Below are 14,283 nucleotides of genomic sequence, written 5' to 3' on the forward strand. Positions count from 1 at the left end.
GCAAAACTGGTCAAGCGGAATTCTTCACAACCGACTTTATGAATAGCACGGCGTACGTCAGACCAGTGCGATGAGAACGGTAAGGTTACGTGGCAAGACGTCCGAGGGTCTTAGAAGCAACAGTAGGGATAAATTAGAGGCCTGCCAGGATGATTTATTCCAAATTTGTGGTCCCGACGTACATCATGGAAGTCCTGATTATAGGGTTGTTTGTGGTCCGGTAGGACATTAAAACTGATGTCTATTTCCGGTTCAGAATTTCAGTTTTAACCGCAACGCCGAGCTTAAGAGCTAATTTGAATTTACCTTTTGTGTTTTCTTTTCTGCATCAAAAGCAAGGTTTTTGATGGAAACAAACCCGAAACGGTCTTTGTCAGTGTATTCCAGCCAAGAAGTGTAAACACACACACACAGATCATTACATCATTTCAAATTAGAACCGGGCTTAACAGTGACCGCTCACTTTTTTTCTTTTTTTTTTCCAAGCTCTGCTTCAGGACGCATATCGAAGCCAACCCGATATTTATCCGATGAATCTGGACAATAAAACATTTGATTTAAAGGAAAAATAACAAGCGAGAAAAGTGAAAAAGGGTAAAAGACTACAAACCTAATCATTTTAAGACTGACAGAACATTTATTCAGCAGACCACCGTGAATCACCCAATTGGTCCCAGAATAGAAAGCGAATGATGTCTTTTCCTCCCTCAGCACTCTTGACCCCGTCTTTAAAAGAAGTCTAGCATGTCAGACCGGGAAAGAAAAACCACAGGCTCGGTTCATGTACGTGCAACACATGAAATTGAACAGTTTATTCATTCACTCGTTCGTTGACGCACTCGTTCATCCATCTGTTCACTCGTTCATTCGTTCACTATCTATACACCCGCTCGCCGGTCAATTACAGGGCCTCGTATGTAGACGCGCAAACGTTCAGTCTCTCAGTCACTTATCATCAGACACGTGTCTCTCCTTTATCTGGGTCGCGGTGGATGCTGGGTTCTATCCCAGCTGTCATCGGAGAGAAGCGGGGTACACCCTGGACCGGTCGCCGGTCAATCGCACAACCTCGTATACGGACAAACAATCATTCACTCACTCGTTCGGGGGATTTTTTTTTCCCCATTTTCTTCCAATAAACCCGCTGCATGTTTTTGGACTGTGGGAGGATACCGGGGAACCGGGCACGGGGTGAATGTGCAAAGTCCACGCAGAAAGTTCCCTTTGTCGAAATCAAACCAGGCTCCTTGGTGCTGTGAGGCCCGAAGCGCTAACCTGTGCACTATTTCATTCACAGAGACGGACAACTATTGACTATTAACAACTATTCACTCGCTCATTCACAGTCCATAAAGAGACATACAGCAATACACTCTTTCATTCACAGAGACAGACAACCATTGACTATCTCATTCACTTCAGCTGTTCACTGTCTCATTCACACACCATATAGACATAAACAAACATTCAAGCTCTCGTTCACATGTCATAAGTGTAAACGTTACGTATCTGTTTTGTTGTTTTGAGATGACGGGATGCTTGGGAAGTTATTTCGCAGCAGCTGCAGCAAGACATACAAGGAGGAGACAAGCTAAAAAATAAACACGATAAATACCGTAATTTCCAGACCGTTGAGCGCACCTCAATAGAAGCCGCACCGGCTAGCCGATCGCTATCTTGGTCTTCCTCCTGCGCACTAAAACCGTCAAAGTCGTCTTCTTCGGGGTCGGAGTTGATCGGACTCAGAATTTCCCGCTCATTTCATCGGTCCGATGTGACGAGGATAAATGTTTTAGCGGCGTGAGGCTCGTTAGCCCCCCCCCGCCAAAAAAAGTCCAAATATTAGCCGCATCGTTGTTTACGTGAAAGAAGTCGCGGCTTATCGTCCGGAAATTACGGTAAATACTGAGGTGTAAAAGTATAATCTAAAAAATATTTACCAATATACAGGAATAAATAACGGGCAAAGTGGCAACATGAAGTAGCGCAGTAACCGATTATAATGAGATCTTAATTCTTCTCCCTTCAGCCGCAGGGAATCTCAAAATCTTTGTACTTAAGACCTTAAGACACTTCATAGCTTTGACTTGTTACTGAGACACTGAAGGGTTTTATTTGTATTTCTTATTCTCCCCCCTTTTTTATACTGTTTATACAATTTCCTACTATTATTTGTTATTGTTATGTTTTACTTGAAACTCCTTCACAACAATAAATAAAGTTGTTTTTATTCTTCTTCTTGTATAGGTTCATGGCATGAGCATGAGGTAGGACAGATTTTCTGTATCTTTCTGTTCGACAGCGGAGCCGTAACGGTCTGCAGGAGAAGTTGCTCCGTTGTCTATCCAGCGTGAGGTAGTAGGGGATGGTCAGGGTTCTCCATGATGGACGACAGTTTCTTCAACGTCCTCCTTTTTTACCGCGGTCTGAAAGTTCTCCGTCCTGTAAGCAATCGCAGAGCGAGCCCTCCCGATGACCCGGTCTAGTCCGTGGGAGTCTCTGTCTCTGACGCTGCTCCCCAACAAAGTATGACGGGGGAAATAACGCTTCGATGTTTTTACCGTTACTTGTGAAGCTTTGCTGTGTTCTCTTTTCTAACCGCTTGTTTGTAAACAAACAAACGGCGTCTGAAACGGGACCTACCCGTCGCACCGATCGGGGGTTTCCATGTCTTTTCCACGGACGGCACGAGCCGATGAGAGTCCAAATTGATCAGAATGTACCGAAGACTGACACTTCATATGGCCAACCAACTCCTGAAAATGTACATATGCGCAGCAGAATTTGTTGACGGTAATGAAAGAGACACTGTTGCTATTTTTGAATACCCCGGGATACCGTGTTACCGCTCAACCCCAAATGACATCAGTGTGTTTTGGCTCATTTGGGGCTGAAATAATGTGGCGGAAGAAGGAGCGCACATAGGATAGGTTCCACCGCAAAGTCCTGATTTAGGTATGGTTTTTTATGTGTGTGTGTGTGTGTGTAAGTGTGTGTTTATCTGTGTGCTTAATGGCAAAACAGCGTGAGGTGAGTCAGCGGCGGCTCAGCTCGCGATGCCTCTCTCGGTCTCTGTGGCCGTGGGCCATGGCGAGAGAGGTTTGTGGTTAGAAACCTTAATCTGCTCCTCATATGACCCTCTGATGGACAGGGACAGCAGTCACCACACACATATAGATGCTTGCACGCACACACACACACACACATATGCATGCACGCGACTCTCAGACTAGTTAGTCTGGCTTTTGCTCTCCAGTCTAAACATGCGCTTATATGGATTTCTGTACAATTCTGCAGTTACACCGTTTCATAAACACAAAACCTGGCAGTCTGGGTCGGACCTCGGCATGAGAACAGACACGTCCAGAAGACATTAAATTTAGAGGATTTCTCAAAGAGGTGACTTTATTTTTGGACAGCCAGGCTACAATCAGGCCTATATGATTATTTCTGAGTAAGACAAATATATGACAAGGACGTGTTTAAAATAGATAAAGTTTCCTTATTGGTTTGAACAAGGACAATCAGAAGTTAGTTGTTGGACGTTAATGATGTCCAATCAGATGACTGACATCCGTCCTTTCACCTATCCTTTGGAATGGACCTGCAAATATTAATATTTATATTCATTTATATTTAAATATTAATATTTGACTTAACGTTTTACTTTACAGCAGTGGTCCCCAACCTTTTCACCACTGCGGACGCTTGACAATTTCATTGCGGCCCGGGGGGGGTTGGCCTCATAGCGCTCTGATTTGTAACTGGTTGCTATTGTAACGTTTAAATATCCCTTCAAAATGAGATTTTGATATACCACAAATACTTTTAAGAAGGAAATGTTATTTTCATTAACATTTTAAACATTTCAGAATATGGCGTCAATGTCAAGAAATCTTAATAGTGCATTCGCATTTACTGATGTGGTGACCCTCAGTAATGTCTTCTGTCCTTTGTGTTCCTTTTTTTTTTTTTTTTTTTTTCAAAATACTCCTGGTGCTTGGTTTCTAAGTGGCAAAGCAGTTTTGACAGATTCATTGCTTCGTTAGAGAGCCGGTTGCCGCGTATTATGCAGAGTGGGCTTGATATGTGGGAATCACCTCCCGGGATAAAACCACATTTCAAGTAGGATTCCTGGTATTGTCTGTTAAAAGCTGTTTTTTTCTTGGAAGTAGGCTCTTCTCCTGTCTTTTCATGGGGTATTTTCCCCATCGCAAAGAAACTCTCCAAAGACGTCTGTTTCGTATTCATTTTGCTTGCTTGTGGGTTCAATTTTGGGGCACAAGAGACCCAGACGTCACCGGTAGAATACATTTTCTAAATAAAAGGTTTTTCAAAATAAAAGATCGTCCAGACTCAGATAATACATAAAGCAGAAACAATGACTTATTTCTTGTGCGGCCCAGTATCAATTGATCCACGGACCGCTACCGGTCCGCAGCCCGGGGGTTGGGGACCACTGCTAAAGGACTGAAACTGAGCTTTTCAATAATTTCCACAAATTCAATTTTTGTGTCCTATGATGCCCCATCAAGATCAGTATTGCTGGGCTGTAAATGTTTAGCTTATACAGGACTTAGTGGACTGGTGCCTGGGTCGCAGGTCCACACCAAGCGCCCGCGGGGTGCATATGTTCCTGGACTTCCTCAGGAACAGACACACCCCGAAACCAGTGAACATCCAGGGAACGGACATCGAGAGAATGATCTCTTTCAAGTACCCAGGTGTTCACCTGAACAATAAATTGGACTGGTCTCAGAGCATCGATGCTGAAGAGACTCAGGTCTTTTGGAGTGCAGGGGGCTTCACCTAAGGACCTTCTTCGACACTGGAATGGCATCAGCTGTTTTTTTCGGAGTAGTCTGCGGCCTGCCAGCGGCTGACAGGAAGAAAATGGACAGACTGCTGAGGAAGGCTTGCTCTGTCTTGGACTCAGTGTAGGTGGTGGGAGATTGGAGGGTGGAAGCTAAGCTAAAACATCATGGCAGCATTGAGCAGCTCCTCCAGCGACAAACTCCTTCACTCCATGTCTGTGAAGAAGAGATTCCGCAAGTCCTTCCTGCCGGCCGCTGTTCGATGATTTAACACCCAGCTCTGCTCACAATAGACCTCTCATTCATTCTTTCCTTCATCATTCATTCATCCATTCATTCAGTGAATGAATGGATGTGTCTATTCATTCACTCTCCCACATCCACTCACTCGGACCCCATAGGCGTTACTACTGCAAGTATTGTTGTTGTTCGCTACTTGTCACAATTTTTGCACGTGTTTATACTGTTTATACATTGTCACATTGTTTACCTACCTACTTATATATATTGTTAGCATTGTTTATAGCTTAGTCTTAGTTCTTCTATTTTTGATAACTTCTCTTGCACTGTCCTCTTCTGCTGCTGGAAATTTTCCCACTGTGTGATCATGAAAGGAATATTCTATTCTCTTCATTCTTGAATGACGTGTGCTTGTCTTAAAACAGTCTGGTATCCAGGGAAGTTTGTCTGACTCTTTCCAGAATAAGTTTTTCGTCCATGATTAGCAGTCAGTCTGGGACGAGGCCTGGATCCGGCTCCGTTTTGTCTGTTTTTGGGTTTCTCCATTTTTTTCTTTTTCCTTTTTCATTATTGGGCTTTAACTTCAACACCTCATCAGAGTTGGAACAGCCAGAGACCCTGCGCCGCCTGTATTGCTTTTTAAAATGAGTTTTTGCTCCTCCTGAAAACTTGTCATCTGTGGTTTCTATTCCAGGCGCAGGCTCATAATTCCAGGCGAAAATCATTTTGGTAGATGCGTCATAACGTCAATGGCGATGCTCAGACAATAAGTTTTAGCCTTAAAGCCTTGTTTTAAAATGCATTGTTTCTCCTACAAACTCCAAAACCCACAGATCTGCCGGACAAAATGGAGCCATTTTAATATACCTCAGTTTTGGTTGTACATGAAGGTCATTTATGCTGCACTGCCCCCTTTAAATCCATGTGAGAATCAAGAGAAAGTAATCAAAGCCAGTTATCACTGTAAAGTAGAGCTTCTTTTATGACTTTGCTTTCTACACAGACACTTTTCTCGGGCGACCACCAAAGTGCTGCTGCCTGAAAACTGTTTGAACTTGAAAATGTTTTTATCCTGGGGTTAAAAAGCAGTCTGAAGAAAGTCTTTCAAGCATCAGCTGCAGTAAAAATTCTAATTTAGTGCCGGTTTAACGTTTCATTTTATGTGTTAGTTACAACTGCCATCTATTTTATCGATGGCAAATCTACTGTATTTTGCGAGGTTACTATACACGGAGAGGATATGGGAAATATAATAATATTGCTACATTTGGAAACCGATTTTTCTATATCGTAAAGATCTGGTTTGGATGGAAAACGGTGTTAAATTAACAGAGTCTCTGCCAAATCACTGAGGAGCAGTTAAATCGGCTTTCTCTCAGAAAAATATGCTGCTGATAATTTGGTAATGCCTAGTTGCTGCAGATTTAGGAGCAGTGTTTTGGCTGACTACTTTCTTGCTGATTTAAGGTGGGTAATTTCTTGCAAATGTTTTATTCTAGACTGTGGATTTTTTTTCCTCAATTTTTTTGAGACACCGCTCTTGACGTTTAGCTATGACATTCGACAACAATCAACCAGCAGCAAAAAACTGCCAGGATACTCAAATTGATAATATGAATTTATTGATATATATCTTGTTTCAAGCCTGAAGTTGCTTTTAGTGTCATGGAGTTGAGCAGGCCAGTTGCCTGCGGATCTGGGTTCCAGGTGGGAGCGGGAATAGCACGGCAACTTGATGAATTCAGGTCACTTGTCAATGTGCATTACATCTGATTGTGTCCCCTTTGTCTTCTGCAGTTGTTTGCTTGCACGTGTCACGTGTGTCCGATTTGTGCCCGTGAGCTGAATTCGGTCGTATGCACCACATTGCCATCGTACCGTAATTTTCGGACTATTGAGCGCACCTGAATATGAGCTGCACCGGCCACAAATAACAAAATAAATATATGTGTTCATATATAGGCCACATTTGTCTATAAGCCGTAGGTATCAACGTTGTATTTACACAGAAAGATGTTACGCAGAAATTTTTTTTTTTACTTTTAACATCAACAAATATGTACTTGAATTTTTTTTTTTTCTGAACAGTGGCTGCAACACGGCTGATGAGAAAGATTAATGATAAATAACACAAGGAAAAGTCCATCCATCCATTCATTTTCTATCACCCCTTTGGCCTACTCCAGCCGATCGCTACCTTGGGCTTCCTCCTGTGCCACGAAAGTGGTCTTCTTCAGTGTCGGAATTGAACGGTATCAGAATTTCACGGTAATGTCACTGGTCCGATGTGACAAGGCTAAATATTTCGGCGGTATGAAGCTTGTCAGCCCCAAAACATCCTAACAGGATAAAAACCTACAGGATACATGGAAGAAGTAGAGCGCAGGGCACTGGGTTAAAATCGGGAAACACCTCAACATAGTCGAAGCCCACATCAAACTCTTGGGAGGATGTCACTGATGCAGAACTGGCCCACATGGACTGTCCAGAGCATATTTTACACGACAGAAGCCTGGACATATGGATCTATCGAAAACAAAAGCACACCCATCAGTACTTATTTGATTCTTATCTCCCTGTTGAACACAAACACAAAGAGTCATTACAACTCTCAACCGTCGGGCAGAGAGCATCTCAATAACCACCGCAGAAAGGAAAATAGAGGTCCCATATGTTAGGAAGGCCCTAAATCATGGGTGGCCATACTTTTTTGGCTTGCGAGCTACTCCTAAAATGACCAAGTCCAAATGATCTGCCAGCAATATAAATGTATATATGAAGATATATACATTATATACACATATATACATTCTTGACCATTGCCTTACTCTGATGACGTCTTGCACTGAATGGACTCAGTCAACTATCAGGCAGCCCGGCCTCTAACACACTTCCAAATCCTTCAGTGATGGTGGAACGGTATTTGTATCGAGATCTCGGATTGGCTGTACTGTCAGTCAAGTGCGTCTGTACCACAGTACGGATGGATGATAGGCTAACAGCTATTTTTAATGACAAGCGATCTATCCACACAACTTGTACTGTCACGTATTCTGAGACTCGCGGTTCAGTGTTTGTTTGTTTTTTTACCTCGCGCCTTAGAGTTTATTTTGAAAGGCACGGCTTTGCGATCCACCCACGTTGCCTTTGCAATCGACCGGTAGATCGGGATCGACGTGTTGGGCGCCCCTGCCCAAGAGTCTTGAAGCTACCCTAACGGGGTCTTTGTAATACCCTACGTTGTACAAGGGGGCGTTTAACAAACATCAAATCCCTGTACATTTCAGAGCCCACAACGCCCTAAGGCAAAGACTTGTGCATCCCAAGGACAGAACACCTAGACATTTGAGTACAATTTGGATTCTGATAACCTCTACATTGATGAGACAAATCAATCTCTGCACATTGGGATGGCCCAACACAGGTCTGAACTCTGGTGCACCTCCACCTCAAGGACAAGGGCCTCTGCTTCGAAGATGGCAGCTTCTGGCCAAAGACAGATAGAGAAGAGTCAAGGAAACCATATTTGTCAAACTGCAGAGACTTTTACTGAACAGAGGAGGGAGTCTTAGACACAACCAACATATAACGTCGTTGCAAAATCTGTCCCAAGACAGTTGGACTCACGCGTACCTACAGATCCATCTGCACGCTGAAACCCACCCCAAACCAGGCCCAGGCGACTCCCGCCCAAGCTCAGAACAAGTGAGATAATAGGCATTTTGTTTTTTTACACACATTACCCTTGCTGTTACTGTACCAGTTTATGTGAATCCCCTGAATTCTTACCTTTGTTACCTAAACAACACACACATTGGTGCAACAAACCAATTGCTTCACAGCAACACGGTCATTAACATGAAGAACCCTTTGAACTTAGACCAACGCCCAACCCCATCTCCAAACCCAGCACTTACAAAGCGGAAATTCCCCACCGTATGCCAGAAGTGAAGAGGCTTCTTGGATGAGAGGTGAAACATCTTCAAGGAGAAAAATTAAATCCAGTTGACACGATGAGATTCGACAGTAATTGACCATGACCTAGATGACTGAGATCCCTTCACACACACATATCGCTCCAATTTTTTTTTTTTTTAGAGCATTGATGCAGAGACTGCTTCATAATGGGCTCTAGGGCAGGCAGGAAGGACACATTACTGTGCATGTGTGTTTATTTTTGTGTATGTTTGTGCAGGTTGTTGCTCTGGAATTATTTGTGCAGACTACTCAGTAACGTGCATGTTTGCACACGTGCCTATGGTTTAGATTTGAGTGAAGTGTCTCTCGGTTTTTATTAAATGCCAATATCTTTAAGCTTTACCAGGTGTATATTTAACATCTAGCTTCCGCTGTACTTTGTAGTGTGCATGCACGTGTGTGTCACAGCGTGCACGCGTATGGAATCCTTCTCTGTCAGCCTTATAAGGCCAAGCTGTCAAACAGGAAACACTTCAAGATAAGAAAAGACATGAGTCACTGTTTTCTCTCATCCACTCATAGACACGAAAACATCCTGCTCTTTGCCCTCAACATGCTCCCAAATGGGAAGTATTGTGTTTGTGAGTCCATGCGTACCGTAGTCCTTTGGGTTACTGTTTTCTTTCGGATGAGGCGTCGAGCTATTCACGCGGCGACCAAAGGAACAGGTGATGGATCGCTAGAGGTGTGTGTGTGTCTGTGGAAGGGTTCTTGTGCAGTTAGAGAAGAGTAGGGCAGTTCTGGGGCGGGATATTTCAGAATAAGATAGTAGTGTAATGTGTTCACCAGATGAGAACAGCAGGAAGCCTTTGCTGTGTTTTTAGTACATAACTGACATTTTCCATTGATGGCTGCAAATCCGAGATGCTTTTATTTACCAAGAAGAATTATGCAGCGAAACAACAAACAGAAATCAAATTACATACTTGTTACTATGCTGGGCCGTATATACTCATGAAACCCTTTTTGGTATAGGATCGCAAAATTCGAGAGAAATCTGTTGGTAGTACAAAGACCAGGAAAGTGGCAAAAATTAGGAAAGGGAAAATAGAATTTAAAAGTAATGTTCCAAAAAGTTTGATGGAAATGATTTCATTTTCACATTCATTTGACAGTTTCTTGCTCAGACGATATAGATCATATCTAGTTCTGTTGTTTCTAGCAATTGCCGAAAGAATCCCCACATTTGTGCAGTGTGAGTAAACCGTGTTCCAGGAGAAATCCGTCCCCAGGCAGATTTAACTATGTTGTTTCTGTAACATCGTGAAAATATAGTCCTGTTTATTAGGCGGCGTGTGCCCTGCGCTAACATGAGGAAAGAGTTTGAACGTTTCAGTAAAGCATTTGAGCTAAGATGGCAAAAGACAGCAAAACAACCCGTATGGAAATTGTGAACAACAACCTATTTAGGTGTGATGTGCAATGCGGTGATTTGAAGTCCTATCTGAACTGTAAACGGTAATTGTCGTGGTCGTGTCAAGCATACCGACTATTTTTTCCCTAACGGTCTTCTTCTAGTCTTAACTGCGGATGTCGGAGTGAGAAATGCTGCCGTTGGCTGCCGCACTGACCTAAAAAGACCGTTAGAGTTTGTTGCCTGGAAGGGAACACTAATAATAAACAGATAAATCAACTTCTGTCATAATGTTAAATACCAACTATACAAATATAAATCAAAAACGTTTTATCCGCTGGTTTCCTCTTACTATTTATCCCCAGTGTTCTTTTATGAAAGGGTCCCCAAGGGTTCGGACCTGTCTGTGCAGCCTGGTCTCAGCCGACACTTTACTGCTCCTGGTTTGTGGAGACCTCCAGCCGTAGAGCTGGGACATGCTATGTCACGTCTGCACACACACCGCCAGCTGCGACTCTGTATGTGATTTATGCTCTGGCACCTGATTCTCATCGAGATAATATGTTTGACAGATAGAAGGAGCGAGACCCCAGGACTAACATACGCACACGCCCGTTTTTGTCTCGGCCGCTCAATTTTTCATCGTAAAACTGTGCGATCGGACGGCGTTCGTTGGCGCCGCGCTGGTTGTAAGACAGACAAATATTAACCGGTCTTCATCTGCAGTGAACTCCCGATGTTGTTCAAGTCATTGTCTGTTTAACTCCGGCCTTTTTTGGGGGGTTTCTGTTTGCTCAGTTCGCGCGAACAGAACGTCTTGGACGTGCCTTGAAAGAATCGGTTCAGATCTGGTGCTAATGTTCATGTGGATTCAAAGAAGAACAGATCACAGCTGGACGGTCCAGGGTCAACGCCATTATAGCTTGCTATATTTTTGGCATGTATGGCATCTCCGGGGAACGTGTGGATGCGAATTTCTCCTTATTTGCTACGGTTTCTCATTTAGTATGAAAGGTGAAATGATCCATTCTGAACGGCATATCAATCCTTCTCTGGAGTCATCCCCTTTTTTCAGATCAACAGACTCACTCCATTTATTTTAAACGGCCCGTAATATAAAGGTATTCTTTCTTTATGCGACGCTAGAGAGCGGGGACAGAGGAGAGGAGGTGAAGCGTTGTTTTTTTCAAATGCTCTGGTTGCAAGCCAGAACATCCCTCCGCCTCCCAATCCCCTTTTTTGCTGCTGATGCAGAAAATGATGATAATTGAAGCGTTGCCCAGAGTTGGCCTGTGTAAAAGCTGAGTCCAATCTCAAAAAGAAAAAAAAAAAATCAGCTATGAAGAAGAGGCTGCCGGGGTGACAGACTTCCTGTGCAGCCAGGGGATAGCCAGACTGTTGAAACCTGGAATTAAGATCAATCCGCTGTGATCCGATCACAAGCAGACAGCTCTAAGCACAGGCTCCAAATACATAGTGGCCTCATTGAAGATGCACTGCGATCTGATCACTGCCTGGGCAGCGTGTGGCAATATCCTTTTACAAGTGTAAAAGAGAGACACATGGAGGGACATTGTAATCCCTTAATTGCCTATAACTAAGTGGAAAAATGTGCCTGCGTGCGTGCCAGAAACAGCGTTTCCACATCTGAGAATGTCGGAAAGCTCATAGAAATATATTAAAAGTGCATCGACCATGAAGGAAAAAAATCTGTTATCACCGGCCGGTCAGGAGCAGTGGCTGTGGGTGCATCATGAAGCTCTCCCTCTCATGTTTGCACGCATGGAACCCCCTCAACCCCCTTTTAAACATTAGCGATGTGACGATCGACTCAATGTCACGACATGAATTGAATGAGACCAGACACACACACACACACACACTGTTTACCTGCATGAAACCAAAGCCCATTCAAACCGGATGATACTTCTCGTCGTGAGGATTCTTTCAGAAGCACAACCTCCTCCGCCTGCATACAGATCATGCATTCATTAATAGATTTCAGTTAATGGAGAATGACCAGGGTCTGTGCATGAAGAACATCATGACGGTTAATGAACTTCAAGGATATGTAGAAGACATCGGTCGCTTTATCAAGAACATTATAATTGCGCGCACGATCCGTGTTTTTGTTTACGTGCATCTAAACAGGTAGCGAAAATTAATAATTCATGGGAGGATTACATAAAGCAGAAGTGGGTCAGAGCTGCAGTTCGTTGTACATTTGCAAAGGACTCGATTGCAGGAAGAAAACGAGGAAAAAATTCAAGAGCTGAAAGCGAAAGCATCGATGGAGTTTTGAACAATCGATCGCAATTGAAATACTTGGAAATTTGTCCATCAAACGAACTAATGAAAAATACATTTGAACATGAAAAAGTCTCTCAGACATGCAGTTTGTGTTTTTTTTTCTTGCGAGCTGGATTGGGTTTCTCGGTCGTGTTTCTCGCAGTAGAATAATGTTGCGCACAGAGCCGAGTAATCCCTCTTTTGAAGCCCCCGTTGGCCCCCCATTGTGGGCTAGAAGTCAATACCCAGAGCGTCACTGGTTTCTCACTGTTCTGTTCTGTCAAAGCAGAGCTCTCTGCACACTGTGTGGTTCCAGTCACAGCGTAGAGGCCTTGTTTTAATGCTCTCTCTCTCTCTGTATGTATGTGTGTTTGTGTGTGTGTGTGTGTGTGTGTTTGCTATCAGAAGGCTAGTACAGGCCTGTCCTCCTTCTCCAGTGGTTTGTTTGCAGTTATTTGTGTCTTTTTTTTCTTCACAAAGGCCCACTTCCCCTAGGGAAGCAACCCCCTCCCCCCCCCGGCTTCTTGTCGAACCCCCTCACACACACAGACTCCCATACAACAAAAACATGCAGGTAAAGTAATGTTAGTGCGCAACCACGCTCTGCACTAACAAACTTTTTGCTGACTGGACCAGAGGCTCCGACAGAAGATTTAATGCTTCCTGCTGAAGGTCGGGTTTGAAGGAATACTTTCTATGGGAGGATGAGAAAATAGTGATGGAAAGAAGAAACTATAGGGGGGAGAGGGCAGGGGGAAAGAGGTGTTTTCTCTCACACAAAACGGAGTCCACGCACACACACACACACACACACTCATTTATATTTTGTTTATGGAGGCAGACAGCACAATGAACATGTAAAAGTCACACAAAGTGCTTCCACTTCCTGTGGGTAAGACTGGATACGCAAAAAGAAAATGTTGTCATTCTTTCATTAAAAGCTTTTCAAAACAAGGGAGATTTTGCATTCATATGGAATTTTTACGATTTGGCAGAAGTCATTTTATTTGTATTCATTTTTTCAAACTGTTCATATCATTTATAATTTAGGCTTAAGAAATAGTCTACGATGCATTTACATGACCTACATATTGTATGATACTCAGCATCCACTAAATCTTGAAAGCGCTGCTGTATATAGTTTTATCTGGAGTTTCACCATTATGTTAAAGGGTACGTGGATGTGTGTGTGTGTGTATGTTGGGGGGGTTGCCTATAGATCCTTAAATATCATAAACAACAATTATGCTAGTTTTCATCGTCTGTATTCCTTTGGTAGTGTTTTATCTACCATGATATACACATAGCTGTTGTGCTTACAGAAAAACATGTGCCTTGTGTGTGTGTGTGTGTGTGTGTGTGTGTGTGTGTGTAAGATTGAGTGCGCGTGATTACCATATTATAGTAGTCTATTTCTAACTGTCCAGATTTCAAGTGCAGCCTGCCAGGAAGTGTAATTTCTGGCTCAAGAGACTGATTCAGCTGCAGCATCCACCAGCTGTGTTGTGTGTGTGTGTGTGTGGGTGTTTGTGTGTGTGTGAGTGCGCATGCGTGCGCATTTGAGTTTACATGGTACAAGATGTGGTGGCCGCCTGTTTTTTCTATACA

Source organism: Fistularia commersonii, chromosome 1 (assembly GCF_037954325.1).
Source record: "Fistularia commersonii isolate RoL2024-O1a breed Wild chromosome 1, RoL_Fcom_v1.0, whole genome shotgun sequence".
NCBI lineage: Eukaryota > Metazoa > Chordata > Actinopteri > Syngnathiformes > Fistulariidae > Fistularia > Fistularia commersonii.